The following is a 17038-nucleotide window of genomic DNA, read 5'->3' as shown; positions in this document are numbered from 1 at the left end:
TATAAACTAAATGTACACAGACAGTTTCTCTGATAACCTATGGGTGGTATTACAGAATATGAACTTGCTTAATGTGAAACTTTTTTTTTACTACAATGTGCAACAGCTGATTCAGAATTCCATGCTAATGGACAATTTCAACTAGTTTCAAATTATTGGATTAGTATTCTGAGATCAAATTTTAATGAAGGAAAAAAAATGTATGCTAAAGCTCATTAAAAGATTTAAAAAATTAATTAGACTGAAGTTAAAAAAAAAGTGGGCAAATTAATCCTGATAGAGCTATATTGGCTTGTAAACAAAGAAAATGAACTCATGAAGAAGACAGATAAATGACATTCAGCATTTTGTGCTAGAACTGCTTTTTTATTTGTTAGTAATACATGTGTATTTATGTGCATATGTGAGTGGGCTGAGATATATGTAAGTATTTTCAAGGTGCATCTTTGTTAGCATGTTAGTTTGAATCAAGAGGACACTTTTGAAGTGCATATTTTCCCTTCTTATTGTGCATTAGTTCACTTCACGTGGAGCTTTTGCAGTGCCTCAACTTGATTCTGTTCAGCTGAAACTAAGATTTAGATTTGGAAGATTTAGCACACTCCAGCAGTGTAACTAATGTACTCCAGCTGCAAATGGGCTGAAGGACCAGAGTAGAGCTAATCTGAAATAAAAAGGCTTGAAAGGTGTATGTTATGGACATGAGTTGTCAGCATGAACTGTTTCCCTCTACAGGGTTGCTTCTATCCATCCATAACCCATCTGCTAACCTAGACACAGTCTCTGAATTCTTGTATGTTACTAATTTTTATTTAATGAATCTGTAAAGCATAAGACACTATTCTTACATGACTGTAGCAGGCACTTCCTATAGTACAGCACAAGATATGTATATACATGTGTTCAGTGAGATAGCCATTTATAACATCTTCATTACTGTATAATATTAATAGGTTGTAAAACCTTCAGGCATTGCATCCCTAAGCAGGAGCTTGTATCTGTGACTCGAGCCATCTCTTGCACATCACTGACTGTTAAAACCTTATCCTGAAGCTCATGTAGGTTATTATTCAAGTCACCATACAATTCTACAGTTCTTCTCGTGGAAGAATGTTGGATTTTGTATGAGCTAACAGCTCTGAAATTCATCCTGACTGATCTCAGTCCCATTCTCCAAAGTATGAATTCCGACATGAAGAATATCTCCTATACTTAACTCTGGGCAACCAGAAACAATTAAGATTTAAAGTAGCTTGTGAGTGTGAATTGCAGTTTGCAGTAACTGTTTTACAGGAATAAACTGAATTGTGGCAAGGCTTTTATATTTGTGTATGCACAAGTTTTAAAACCCATATGTATTTCATGCATACCTCTCAAAAGCAATTATTTTAGTTGCTGTGCTGCTCAACAGTGCTTTGCTTTTTTGCATTTGATTAAAACTGAATCTCAGGAGAATATTAACCCGCATGACAAAATCATCACATAATTTGGCAGAAGCATAGCACAGTTGACAGAATCTGCTTGGGGAGAGCCCCAGGACAGAGCTCGCATCGGAAATAAATTCACCTTTGACCACAAGCAAAAGCTATGTCTTTTGGACTCAGAATGAAAGCCTTGCCGTAAAACATTCCATCTGCTCTTAGACCAAGCACTCAAATACTTGCCACAAAAGCACTGAAATCTGAGCTTTTCAGAAATGTATAATAAATTATACTATCGGTTATATCCTTAAAATGAAATTATTCAGCTACTCCCATGTTCAGAAAAAGCTGATTGCACGCTTTACTTGATCTATGTAAAGGGTAACTTGGAAGTCCTCAGCAGTAGGAAAAACGATTTCTCACGACTTCATCTCATGCTCTAATTTAAGCTATAGGAGCTTCTCTAGTGTTGGATGTCCAGTTCAGGATAAGGCAACCATTTAAAATGAAAATATCACTATGTTTTCAAAGAATAAGAATTTCCAAAAGACTCTGCTTCCTATGCAGCTCTGTTTTCCTAAGGATGATGAATATATTTAACTTCAGTGATTTCTGTTTGCCATGTTGTTACATGTTGTAACCAGTATTTTGAGGTTTTAATGTAATGATTTTCTATAGTTTTATTTATTTTTTTTAATTATTATTATTTTCTGAGTCAGTTTATAGATATGCTTGCTTAGGGTGTTTGGTGCTTTATATGTTTGCTTAGATGTGTTTGGTGTTTTTTGCTTCTCCTGTTCCAGTGAATAGGGAAAGCGAGGACCAGATAAAGGAAGGCTAAACTGCTCTTAAAAGGAAAATGGGATTCCACTTTCCTTCACTGCAGCTCTCTAGTATATATTCTGCTCACAAACTTCATTTTTGACTTTGAATTGTGTTAGCAGAGACATGATAATTTCTCTTAGCCTTTTACAAGACCACATAAAAACAAACAAACAAAAACCTTTGGCTGCAAAGCATGCCAGAATCAAAAAGCTGAATATCTGGGGGGGTTCTACTGAATGAACGAATCTAAAAATAATCCCCAGTTAATCTCTATCTATTCACAACCTAAATGGATACATCCCAGGAGAAAGCTGGTTTATGTAACAGAGCCTGAGAACTGTCCCTAGAGTATGTATATTAAGGACACGTGTGTTGTATTTCATGTTTAATTTAATCAGGATGCTAAATAGTGCAATTTAAGGTAAAAATACACCAGTTTTTTTTTGTTTTTTTTTTTTTTCCAGAGAAATTTTTGGAATGCCATTAATACCTCTCAATAACTCATAAATAAATTAGTTTTTCAATGTTTATTTAAAAAAATGTAATAAAATAGCAAATGAAATTTGATCATGATTTCTGAAATTCTTTTACATCCATCAATAAAATTTTGGATGATTAGTTTACTGAAACTATGGGACCATGACAAGACTAAAAGTAAGCAAAAAAAAAAAAAAGTGAGGTAGCAAGATTAACTTGGCTAAATGGTTGTTCTGCAAAGTCCACTTGATGACCACATGTATTACAGTAATTATTTCCTTGTATATTATTATTCCTAACGCTTTAGCATTTCGATCTTACGTCCATAACTGAAGTGTATTTGTTTCTTTTTGTGACCTTTATGGGAATTGCAAAAACTGTACTTTTCTGAAATTAATCTAAAGAAATAAGTAGCTGAGTAGCTTTAGGAAGCACTCACTGCAGTAAGAGCAATATGCATTCTCACTGAATTTTTGAAACAAGGCAGGATTTTTTTTTGGTTATAAGCAAGAACTTTTAGCAGAAAATCAGCTAGATGTTTGTTAACACTCACTTTGGAAAATAAAAATCACAAACTAATGCAAAAAAATAGTTTGAACTAGGATGTAAAAATGCAGACTACGATTTGTATTCCTGAAGAAGAGAATTTTCATATAAATGGGGAAACTTACTACTAAGTAAGCATCTAAGGTAATGTTGGGGAAAAAAATCCTTCACCACTGACTATTTTTTTTTTTTAAACAAATAAACAAAACCAAAGAGAATAACTGCCTTGTCTCTTAACTGCCAAGAAGTTTTAGCTTATTGTTTTTGTTTGGAAAAAATAAATAAATAGCATATATACTTTTTAATGTAAATGTTTTTACTATTTTTTTCCTTGTATTTTTTTATGCAGCTAAATTGCTGACTAGTAGAAGATAAAGTTTGGTATTCAGTTTCTTCTGCTAACCTATACTTTGTAAGTCATTCTTCCTGGGGTATACTTTGATGGACCCCAGTGTTTGAACAAAAAGAAAAACTTACATAATGAAAATTGTATCCCACATATCCCCTATGGACTCCATAGTCCAATCAAGAAGAGAACAGAGGCGTAAGTCACAGATGTTACAAAATTATCCTTATAAATAGGATTCAGGTTAAGATCTGGAGAAAAAAAAAAAAAAGAATAAAAAGAAAAAAAGGCTTCAGGAGGACTTGCATTTATAGCACTTTATCCCCAGTTCTGGCAAAGAGGACGAATTGTGATCATTTTCTATAGCACCACATTGTAGCCTGGATAACCCACAGCTGTATGACATCAAATAGTGCAGATGCTGTATCTAGCTGGGATAAGACAAAATTAATGTCTAAGTTAATCAATTCTTTCTTAATTTGGGTTCCAATTGACTGAAAAAACATAAACATTGTCAAAGACAATTTCATAGAAACACACTGACAATTTCATAAACCTGTTAATGAGGGAATAAGGGAAATAGAGGAAGTAATAAGGGAATGAAAGAAATGGAGAAAATTCATATTTTTCTAATTAACATTTTATATGTAAGTCTTAATTTTGAGACTAGACAAACAAACTGTTGTTGACTAAGACAATAAATGTTAAGAAACTAAAAATATTTATATAATTTGTTCATTAAAGTTATTTCTCTACAGTCAGCATGTAATTGATCTATCTAGAGAGCAGTAATAATATTGATCGTCATGGTCATGAATTAACTGTAAACGCAGTAAAAGTGATAATTTTATAACTACATTAGGTGTTATATGCTGTTTGAAAACACAACGCAGCATCTGACAGCGACTTCTGATCCTGATCTTAATGTTTGGTAGATAGACCTAATTTCTCTTTAGTTATGAAACTGAAAAATATTTCGGGTTAAATGAGAAGACAAGAGGGTCCTAAAGATATTGATGCTTATTAGAGATTTGTTAAAATATTATAATCCTACTATTTTTAATCATAAATCTGTACAGTGTCTACATTTTAATGAAAAGATTAAAAAAAACTTTTAAAACTTATTTTTTTAATTTTAATATTTGTGTTTTGAAGCTGTTCTGTTCTGCATTAGCAACATGAAGTTTCATCTGCCTTGTTTCATGGAGGTTTTAAGTCCTTGTGGTGTTTGTAAGTCACACTTGTTGATGTCATCTTTTGCTCTTCATACCAGATCATATTTCCAATTCAACAACTAAAATCATATGATTCTCGTGACAGAGCATAACTTTGACATGTATCACGGGAATCATAGTTTCTCTATAATCTCAAACCACAAGAAAGAGTTCAATGCCGAGAGTTCCCTTGGGATCAGATCCCTTATAATAAGAATAGCATTCCAGCAATGTTTCAGGTTTTTGCTAAATGTAGGTGAAGATTTCGTTTATTAACATATTTCAAACATTGTTAGAGGCTATGGTCATAAAAGACACTTGAAATACACAGTTTCATCTTCTGTGTAAAATCTGGGTTGCTTTTATCATGGTTCAGGTGCTGTCATGTCAGATAACAATGGTTTTGAAACCTGCAGTCTCTTAAGGTTGGAAAGGTTTTGCAAAGACTTCAGTACCAATAAAAAAAAAAGAGCCCAAACAACCCTCCTTTCTCTTCCCAACCAAAATCTGATACTAATATGGACAATAGTATTCCGTAAATCAGTTGGCCACATCTCTAAATCCCCACTGAATTCAGTCAAAAGGCTTTGTCATCACAGTGGACCCTTTGTAGTTTGGTGACCCCCACTAAGATGAAAGCTAACCATCATTATGTGGCTCTGATTAAGGAATACATCTGCTCTGACTTAGTTCAACTGGTCAAAAATCCACTACAGGATATTTGTGTAAAGATATTTTTGCTTTGTCCCCGCTGTCATTCATAAAAAATATATTTATTTAATGTGGAATTAATGTGGAATAAAAGGACCTGGGAGTGCTTGTTGTCAGCCAGCTGAATTTGAGCCAGCAGTGTGCCCAGGTGGCCAAGAAGACCAATGGCATCTTGGGCCGCATCTAAAGTAGTGTGACCAGCAGCATTAGGGAAGTCATTGCTCCTCTGTACATGGCACTGGTGAGACCACACCTAGAATATTGAGATCAGTTTTGGGCCCCTCACTACAAGGATACTGAGTTGCTCATGTGTGTGCAAAGAAGAGCAATGGAGCTGGTGAAAGGACAAGAACACAAGACTTATGGGAAGTGGCTGAGGGAACTGGGGCGGTTCAGTCTGGAGAAGAGGAGGCTGAGGGGAGACCTCATCGCTCTCTATGTAACTATCTGAGAGGAGGTTGCAGTGAGGAGCGTGTCAGTCTCTTTGTGAGACTGTGACAAAGTGAGAGGATGCAAGGATAGATCCTCAAGTTGTGTCAGGGGAGTTCTAGATTGGATGTTAGGAAGAATTTCTTCATGGAAAGAGTTGTTAAACATTGCAGTTTGCTGCCCAGGTGGAGTTCCCACCTGCAGTGATGGAGTCCCCATTCCTGCAGGTATTAAGAGATGTGGACGTGGCATGAAGGGGCATAGTTTAGCAATGGAACTCGGTAGGTCAGGCTGATAGTTGGATTTGGTGATCTTGAAAGTCTTTTCCAACCTAGATGATTCTATAGTTAGTAGTAGAGATGTTCTTTTCAAGTATGAAACTGTGGAACAGTTTTCTGGGAAAAGTCCTGAAATTTTCTCTCCAGTACAGAATATTTACAATGCTAATAGAAATGTCTGAAGCACAATTAAAGTCAGGAGTAGTTCCTCCTGGGTGTACAAACCCTAAAAAACAGATTTTTTTTTTAATATGCTAAATATTTGAACACTCTATAGTTGTATTTTTTTCTTTCTCAGCTATATTGCACTGAGAAATAGGAAAATGTAAAGACACAGTGAAACCAGTTCTAGTGGTAGTTTACCATCTTTAGTTATCCAAACACAATAATGCTGAAATTTCTTTCCCCTAGAGAGTTTACTTATATTAAGCATAGTGCGTTACTGTAATTTTAAAACAAAATTTTTCAAGGTCATACAACTTGTACTTTGCAGATATTGCTGACAGGTTGGTCTCTTGGCTTCCTGTAGTGCTGTGGCTGATGGAATGTCTCCACTTTTAGGCATGCTGGAAGAAAACAGTCTTTCAGTGGGTGGCTTAAATATGAATTGAGGGGTGAACATTAAAAATGTGTGTCTGTTTATATTTCTAATTTAGCTTTGCTGCTGGAAGAATTTAACATATATATTCAAAGTCAATGTAGTGACTGAATTCTGGATGGGAAGGGTGGTTGTTTTTCACAATTGTATAAAAATACCTAGTTTTTTTTATTATTATTTTGTTATAGCTATATTTGAAGCATAATACTAGCATAATTGCTCTCAATTGTTTCAAGTTTTTGAAACGGTCTTTTTTTTTCTCTGATGGTACTAATGAAATGTTCCTTCTGTAAGGCTGACCTGAACTTTTTGTTTTGTTCTGTCTTTTATTTTGGGAAGGAGTATTCAAAAGTTTGCACTGTAATATATTCTATATGTTTGACAGACCATAAACTTCATTGCTTTCTAGAGATCTGCTTGCTCTTTCAAACTAGTTTAGTTATAGTATATGTTGTGCCTTTCTTTCCATCCAAACACGTGAACTGTGGAACATAGTAAACTCCTACAGCGCCACAGCTAGAAATTTCAGGTGAAGCATGGGTGTGAGGCTTGGAGAGAAAATGATGAAGGTATGCTGAGAAGGGACTGTCCATAATTCCAGTTCTTAGCTTTATCTGACACTTTGTATGACAAAAGGGTCTCCAAGTTGCTTTGAGACAAAACCCACTGTAGCAATAGATAGGGTGTCAGCTTGTGGATGCTAACAGCACTTCAGACTTGAGTGTCCTTTCTGCTTTGTTCCTGAATTTCCCTTACCAATTCCACTGATATGAATGTTCCCATTGTAAATAATCTATTTTTTTTCTCCATAATAAATTAAGGTTCTTGGCCCATGATAGTATTAAAAAATAAATAAATAAAATAAAAAATAAAATCACTTGGAATTTAAAATAAATCCCTGACCTCATTGTGGATTTAGGCCTTGACCCAGAAGTAGTTAACAAGTAGAAAATTCAAAGCATGCACTGATTTCAGTGAGGTCATCAAAGCTATGTATATGTTGAGTCCTGGCCTTACCATGAAGATGGAGATCATTATTAACATAGGCTTTCTGATGTTTACCTTAGGAATTTTCTCACAAGATTGCTCATTAATTTCAGTGAAATCAAATATTAATTTTATGAGTATAGGGCTCACAGTCTTGCCAGAGTGATTTAGAAATGCACATCTACTGATCTCTGTACATCAGACATCATGGGTCTGAAGTATGATATTTCTTTTCCTTGACTTCATACGTAATTTAGATTAACAAATTCCAGATGGTTTAGAGATTTCAGTAGCTACAAGTTCAATAAATTATTTCTCTCTTGAAAGAAAGACTCCATGCTTTTTCAGTTCTTCTTGCATTTTACTCAGTTTACTCAGTTTAACTTCTTTTGTTCATTTAATTCCTTAAAATACGCTTTCCCTCACATCAATGAGAGCACACCTTGAAGTAGTGAGAATGGACTTAATGAATGTCTGATGCAATTTTCAGTCCTTGCAGGAAATTCTGTGCAATATTTCCTGAAATAGCTTAATATTCTGATCATCAGTTTAAGAATCTGGAGGTTATTTAAAGGTTACACGTTATTCTTTGAAAAACAAAAGTTAATGTTTGAGCCACTGATAATATGACATTTTTATATACTGACCTCTGTAAGGCACACAGCAAATATTCTAGCTTTGCCCCCAAAATCAATCAGGCAGTTATTTTCCTTTTTTTTTTTCCTGAAAAATAATCTTCGATAATAAGTTAAATTCTCCAGTTCATTTTTGCAATAATGTGTATGCAGAAAGTGTCAGATTTCCTTGGGCGTTACTTTTCTCTGTTTAGCTGTGTTGCATAATCAGGAAGGAAGCAGTGGATGCATTTTTATAACAAGCTATGTCAAGGAGTGATCTGTCATTTGCACAAGCCACAGTGTTCTTAGTCTTGTTAGTAAAAATTTTGGCTTTACCATGGATGAGTATTATGTTTTGTTCATATATCATTGAATGAAGTTTATTTTAAGGTTGCTTCAATGCTAATATTATTTGATTGTAAAAATAGCATATGCTTAAAGCTCAAATACTTCAACAGATAAGGTGTACTAGGTTATCATGAGTTTGCTGCAAGTGCCAGGAAAAAGCTGAGTTAGGTTAGTGAATTTAATTGTAACATTGTAACATCTGGGTTTAAAATCCAATTATATAGATCTTTTTGTTACTTCCTTCTAATCGACAAAATAAATGTTTCCATAATATAACTTAAAAACTCATTTATGGAGCTATTAAAATCTTCTTTAAATAAATAACAGAAGCATTTTGGTAGAAAATCAGTCAGGAATATAGGTTTAGATGTCTCTAGACTGCCATAGACTGTATTTTCTCCCTGTGGTTTGCTTGCTTAGGTCTCACATTAGGCAGGAGTCTCAGGATGGAGCAACACTGCTTGCCACAGTGATTGATGAATGATTGCATAGCTCTAATGGGACAAATAGAAAGAAGAAATGAAAGGGTGGAAAGTCATCCCATCATGCCTAGTTAGAACAGTACCCTGTACACTAATGTTACACTTTATGGTTATTTATCCCCTGGCACTGTTTAACACCACCAATTTTGAAGATAAATGTAGTAAAAGCATTTTTATCCTGCTGCTATGAAAATGTGCTTTTAATAGATTTAGGTTTTCTCGGGTCATAAGAAAGAAACAAAGATTTTGCAGCTTTCTAAAGGACCGTATTACATACAGAGTTTAAAATGTCATAAAGCAGCTTGAAAGACTATGGGGAGTCTGTGCAGTAATTGGAAAAATGTTTCCTACTAATGTTTGGATTGCATTAGTGTGAGCCGTTGGCATACATTTCATGACAATAAACATGTCTGCTTAATTGTAATTATAGCTTACAAAAAGGCTTAAAGAAAAAGGAAGTGAGAAAGGTACTTTGGTGAATATGGGTAATGACATTTTAATGCACTTAAGGCACAAGACAGCACTTCTAAATACCAACTCTACCTTCCATGCACTGCTAATAGACCAGCTCTACAGTTTTATTTAATAAAATTTATCAAGGCTGGGGAATTTGTTAGGATCCCTCTGTACAACTCACTGTCAGCACAGATTAACAACTGGCATGGTTGTCATCCTGTGTCTTTTAGATTAAATTCCTGTTAACAATGAAAGCAGATTCTGATCACTATTCAGTGCTGAGCCGTACCAGATTCTTGCTTGTGTTGTTGTCTATGTGCGCCCACTCCTGTAGTAAGTTTGAATTCTCACAGCAAGAGACAGAAGAATCAGAATCCCCCATCTTTTGAAATTTCACTTGACAAGAAAAATACAAGTTTAGATCTAGGAACTGTAACTCATACCTCCACTGTAGCTCACTGTGAATGCAAAGCTGAGCTTCTCTGCACAGCTTTGGACATTGTGAAAATACCTGACCTCTTCATGTATTTAGAATTCCAGTTTTAGGCAACTTTAGATCAACTGAAATTACAAAGATTAAATTCTGAATCATAAGTATTCAGGAAATCTTCTAAATATTTAGGTATTTATGATCCTGTTGTCACATGCTTACTGAAGGATTAACAAACAAATTTAGAACTGGAATTGTTTCTTGTTAGGATCAGAATAGTTTATGGCTGATTAATATTCAATCAAATGCATATATAGTTCCATATATATCAGGAGCTCTTTAATTACAGTAGTATACCAACAAAATACCTAACTTATTTCAAGTCCCATTTATTTTAAGTCCTATTGATATAGTTTTGAGATGTAGATGACTCTCTAGGGTCCTAAATGTCCTTTTGCATTGCTTTGGATACTACTGAATCCAAGCTCCAGTCTGGAGTTCGGTTGGATACCTGTTCTTTGACAGATCTCTGGAGGTGGTAATACAGTGGAATCTTTGCCAATGACTAAAGGACTTTTCAAGGAAGAGCAGCAAAACTGGACAAAGGAATTGTTTACATCTCCATCAACAGTCTTTCAGATGTTTCTTTGGTGTTTATAACACTGTACTTTCCTTTACTGTATTATGTTAAGACTTTTGCTGAAAGAGGAACTTTTTCATGATATGAAGCCCTTCTGGTCACAGCTTTCAGTGATATACCACATATCATGTTCAACCATTTGGAGAGCTATGTTCTTCAGAGTGTATCCTGTGGGGGGACCAGTAAGTTGCAGGGAGTGGTTGAATGCAACATGAATCCTTTTCTGCATCAGAAAGACACTAAGAGAACAGATCAATAAAGATATGGCTACAGATGGGACATATATCTAGCAGAGGACACCTATGGATGCCAGAAGGCAATCGCTGACTCCCCTTCAGCAGCTGGTCAACACCATGCTGTCTATCCCCTCTGAAAGAACCCCTCCAAGAGGCAAGGGACTTTGCCCTTGACCTTGGTAACCGGTGCCGTTCCTCAAAAGTGGAAATAACGCCTTAGAGACCTGATACTCCTGTACACATCTGAAGCTTAGTATTAGTGATTATATGCTGTTCAAGACACTAGGAAATAAAGGTGATAGTGGACACAGTTAAGTGGTGTGTTGTGAAACACATCAGGAACCACTACACTGTCTCTTCTATTGAATACTTGCATGTATAAATATACACGTCAGTGGCTCAAAGAAGATTTTCACCAAAAGGAATATCAGTGTAGTACTAGCTTCAGAATAAGCATTTAATCCAAGTAGAATTTTACTCCACAAGTATCACCTTTGAATTACCAATGGCATCTTCAAAGCAATTTGTGCAGGAAAGTTGTTTATGGTTTGACAGAATCATTTATTTCCCATTTAATCTTCACTTTTATCTCACTGAACATGTTAGTACTGCTCAAGACGAGTATGTTTTACTTTTTCTGGTTTTAATATTTTTGTAGATAACATTAATGGATAGAGACTGAAGTTTCTGGAAATAAGTCAGATAATTCCACTTTGTATTTGTTCTTCCTCCAACTTCTTTCTTGAACCTATTGTCAAAATCTTGGAAGAAAAGCTGAATTCCATTTATTTATCCTCTACAGGCCAAGCTCTACAGCAAATAATCACTGTCTGGCTGACTTTAGTGAGCATCCATGTCAATTCGTCCAATGCTTTTCATGTACTATAAAGTCTTTTTAAGGCATCTGGGACCTAAGTATGGGTGTACTAATACCAGTATCTGAGACAAACTACTAAGAAATCATATGAGAAAAAAAAACACTTGATATATTCCATATAAAAACCGCTTGAATCATTGAGACATGAGTTCCCAAAAGGGAGGAGAAAATCAGGAAGGGAGTTCCCACAGCAAATCTAGGAAATAATCCCTCCCCACCCAAGAAAATCCCTTGCAATAGTCATATTTGTTTGGAAGCATTCACCAACATCATAAAACCCAGTAAACCCAACCTCCATATTTCAAGTAAATGGAAATATTTTACATCCTACATGACCACTTCAGGAAGTTTCTAGAAAACACTGTATGCATGAGTTATTAATCTACAGGATTCATAGCTTGGTTCTTTTTCCTAATATTCATTGGAAATCAGACACCATGGGGGTAGACAGGTAATACTTGAATGTAAAGAGAGGTTGCTATCCTTGTATAACTCAGGACTTCAGTTTGGTGTCATCTCTTCATGTATCATATTTCAGTTGCAGGGTAAAATGGTTAAAATGTCTTTATTGTTGGCATCAAAGGATGAATGAAACTCTTCCACAGAAACGTGCAGAAAGAACTCTGTATGCTGACATTAGCCTTCAATCAGTGCCTCCAAAACACTATCTCTATGTATGGGTTTCAGTTAAATATTCATCTTACCCCTGTTTATGTGAAGCTGAACAGACTGCACTTGAATATTTAGGCCACGCTTTTTCTGAGAACTTCATTCATAATGATTATATGTTCTTCTTGACTGGCAGTTTGTGGTAGGGCAATTCATTAAGGTTAATTGAATTCTGAAGGGAGCAAAAAATAAATAAAATAAATAAATAATTCCTTGGACATGAATGTGAATTACTGAGAACTACTGTAACGTACAGGCTTGTAATCTTCAGAGTATACAATAATATACTATTTTTTAAAACAAGAAAGGTAATTTCAAGTTTGAAATAACAAAGTTAAAAATCACTGCAGAATCAAAAGTAGCACCTTTTTCTTCCTCATTAGCAGTCATGATTGTTTAATCGATAGTGGGCATGAGAAGTGACACAAAAACCTGCATCGCTACAGAAGCAGACAGGATATTGACATTTAAACAAATGCTTTAAATACTGTGTTTACTCTTCTAGTTTTAATATTAAAACCAGGTGGAAGAGCTTGTCTTTATTAGTCATATTAATCCTGTATTAACAACAAACTTAGAGTGGTTATTTTTTGTTATTTTCTATATGAAAGATAATCAGTGAAACCTGTGAAATCCTCATTTTCTTTCAAAAGATTGATTGAAATCTCTGTAACATTTGGGACTCTGGGAGATGTTTCTATTGATCTCAGTTGCCATGAGCATGGATAATGGCCAAAGTAACCCAAAGAAAGTCACCTGCCATGATCTCTTCATCCTAATGATTCACGTCTGAAACTTTTCAGTAGCAGTTTTGAATTTTTCAGGAAGGAGTTACATTGCATGGAAACTTGAAAGTGTAGCCTGTTGAGTTATGCCATTTAGCTTTCAGTTGTGTAGTTTGGGCTCTGTTACAGCAGCAGCTCTGGCAGAGTGAATGTCACCATGGCCTAGCTGAAAGGCAGTATACATGGCTTCCCTGATGGGTTTCTGCTGGAGCAGACCACCATAGCACCACCCAATGGAAACTGCTCCATTTTGATGAGGATGCTTTTGCAGATGATGAGCCACAGGAACAATAGTTAATCAAGTTTCTCTGTAGTTCAGGTACTTAATAATAAGGCAGCTGTGGGACACAGCTGTTAGTCATAGAGGTGATTCACAGTCTTCTCCCTATTCTGGAAGGAGTGCTGGGCTACTGTGATACAGGAGCCTGTCTTGTCTCTGTCCTTCCCTTTCTGCTTTTTCTTTCTGCTATTCCTGAGGAAGCGTACATTGGAGTACTTTCAGCTGATGAGACTGAGTGTTCTTGTTGCAAACCAGGCTGAAAGATGGGATAATTCCTTCGAACAGAGAAAATGGAACATTTGTCAATGGCTATATCTATTCCCAAGGCATTGTTGGAGGCAAACCCAAGAGCAACAGTGTCCCTGCATCTGTGAGAACCTTGACGGTAGGCAGTGGCTACTCTTGTTTGTATGTGGACCCCCAACCTACAAACTTGCTTTCAAGTGAGCTCCTTGGGGCAAGCACTTTGTGCAACTGGTGTACTGGAACATCTCCTTGGTGATTCCTCACCTACTGCAGGTGGGTAAGGTGCCAAGTTTCAGTGCTGCTGAGCATTCTCAAACACCAATATTTAGGTATATGAAGGAATTTAATGTGAAATATAAGTGTTAATGGACAAGAGAGGTCAATAATTAGTTGTGCTGGTGTTTCAAGTATCTGTCTTTTTTTGATGAAGGACCTAAAGTCCCTTCATAGATTAACCATTATCAGTTTTCTCACAGGCTTTTCTTTGTTTGGCCCTAACTTTCTATTTTCCTCTTCCTTCTAATTTTTGTTTAATTTTGATTAAAACTGTGCAAGACCCTGGATTTGGAAGCACAGGAGTCATCCTGTTGATATCAGTACAGCTGATACAGACCTGAAAACTATTTAATGTGTAGCTAATAATATAATATTTTTGCAGTATAATTAGCCTTCAATGGGATTGGGCAACTACCAGTGTTGCATTTTGTGATTCTCTGTGACTTACTGAAATACTAAGGTTGCATAAGCATGTTTGTGGTGACATCAACGTGTTTTTGTCCTTTCTTTTCTGTCTCATAAAAAATATGGATTTTTGACTTATCTTTATGCTACGTTAATATCCTTGAAAGTGTGTATGGCCTTAGAGAAGGACATACTGACAAAAATTATGTTCTGCCTATGCAATCTGAGCTAAAGGTATTTTAATAGGTATGATTTATTATGAGGAGCTTTTTGGCATTGGTGGTTTGGAAGTGTGTGATTCACTGAGCATTTTATCTATTTTATGAAGATGTTGGGGGAGTATTTTTTCTTCTCTAACATCAATTGCACTGAACGTGGCTTTACCCAACTTGAGACACCTAGATTTGCAAGAGTACATGTTAATTTATGTGAATAAACAGAATGGAAGTAATTTTAAATCTCTATTTGTAAAATTGCCATGTTCAACAGAACGCATATTTTAGCTGAACACTGGAAAAATAATTAAACAGAAGGGAAAGAAAAGAAAATACTTCTAGAATCACTTTGGTCTCTCTCTTTTTTTTTTTTCTTTAGCCATTTTCAAGTTTTTCTACATGTGACTTTCATCACTCTAAACTCTTGAGCTGCTGTAAGGCCAAGTTTTGCACTAAAGAGCTCCCTCGGTGACAAAGTAAGGGCGTGGGGGGAGGGGCGGTGAGTTGACTGGGTTGTTTCATGCGAACATGTACAGTTACTCTTTTTAGTTCTTGTTATGTTCTTGGTGTAAAGCTTGCAGAAAAGTATCAGTCCTTAAGTTATAATTAGTCTATTGGGTATGAATAGGGCCAACAATAACAACCTGAAGGCTAAAAAGGGAGTATCTTCTGTGACAGTGACCTCTCCTTCAGTGTTTAATTAGGTACTCCACCTAACATGGCGATGTGGGCAAAACAGTCTCAGTCCTGTGACATTCTGCTTACTTTACTGCTCCTTAAAGCAAACTTTTAATGATCTATCTGGGTGTCAATAGAAAAAACAAACAAACAAAAAAACAAAACAAAACCATAAACCCTTCAGCAACAAGGCAAACACCTCTCTTCCCCCTCCTGCCAGGCCCTGCCATGGGCCCCGTGGCCTGCCCAGGCCCCAGCCCTGTCAGGTGATGGGGAGCTGACTGTGGAGGTTTCCTTCCGTTGGTCCTGCTGGCTGGTAAGTGCCAGCAGCTTTCCTTTTCTTCCTTTCCATTGCAGAGCTAACTCTGATAGCGTCTTCACAAAACCTGAGTGATCATTTTGTGGTTGGGGAGAAGCATTCCTGGCAGTTGTTATTTTTGTGGGGAACGTGATAGAAAACTGAGAAGTGTACCAAACAAAGCAGGAGCAGCTTTGGAGTCCCTTTGAGATACGGTAGTGAGAGGCTGAAGGCAACAAGGCCACCACATCCACAAAGGTTTTACCAAGGCATGCAGAAGGAAAGTAGTCACAATGCACATTTAGCCATGGAAATCTCAGTGGTTGCCAGCTAATAAATATTTATAGGCAAGTGTTTCTGCCATGATTATTTTTATTTTAAAACAAAGATATCTGTGTGAAATTGAAATTTAATGTTTCACCTGACTTGCTTGCAGTGCAGGGAAAAATGCAATTCTGACCTATTTAGATGATGAATTGCATCTACTTAAAGGATGATTATAATTAGTTGAATAAACATCTAGAAAGTAATGAGCTGTAAAGATACTACTATCCAACTTTCATGTATAGTGATGAAAGTAATGGAAATCATTGGTGTGCTGATTTACCAACTAAAATAATGGCTGTATGTGTTTGTAATGGCTGTATATCACATTAAAATGTGATAAAATACCTGTGTTTTGAAGATGCTTGTGTGTAAATTTGTGACAAGTTAGTCCAACCAATTATAAATTACAAATTGATTATTTTTTTTTAAGTTCTTTGTAAACAGTGTCTTTCTTTCACTCTGAGTTTTTGAATATGCATTTCTGACTGCATCAAACATTAACTTAATCAACTTGAATTTTTCTCATCATAGTCTAATTGAGAAGCAGTGCTTACCTTCAAAAGAAATCATTTCAGTCTGTCTATAAAAGTGCTGCTCTAGGATTTGAAGGTAGCTCTGAGAGATGAAGATTAAGCCTTGTTTTCTGTAGGCCTCTGGGGTTTGGTCTTTTGAGCTGTTGATGTACTTACTGCACCAGCAGTCAGTACTGCACCTCTCTGTGGATGTGTCCTTACACCAAGATGATGATTACACTGTATTAAATGTAAGTGTAAATACTGTTTACTTGTTATTATGTGTGTAGAGGTATATTTCTTATAAAACCTCGTTATTAGGTTCATGCTGTTGTATATTCTAATTTTTATCTCATGCAAGGCTTTCTCTTATGTCTTTGATAAATGGCTTGTTCAGCACATAATTATTTAGACATTAGAAATGAAGCT

The 17038-nt window shown here is 35.9% G+C and overlaps 1 protein-coding gene across 2 annotated transcripts in view; it reads left to right on the top strand.

The window, feature by feature from the left end:
- Nucleotides 1-13674: 13674 nt before the first annotated feature.
- Nucleotides 13675-17038, top strand: part of ROBO1 (roundabout guidance receptor 1) — a 697351-nt gene continuing 693987 nt past the window's right edge. For both annotated transcript variants that reach the window (XM_083820574.1, XM_083820573.1), the window contains exon 1: nt 13675-14037. The gene's annotated coding sequence lies outside the window, so the exon portion shown is untranslated. The remainder of the gene's footprint in view (nt 14038-17038) is intronic.

The sequence above is a fragment of the Anser anser genome (genome assembly GCF_964211835.1).
Source record: "Anser anser genome assembly, chromosome: 1".
NCBI classification, from domain to species: Eukaryota; Metazoa; Chordata; class Aves; order Anseriformes; family Anatidae; genus Anser; species Anser anser.
The sequence above is the reverse complement of the archived record's forward strand: the minus strand, read 5'-3'. Positions and strand labels throughout refer to the sequence as shown.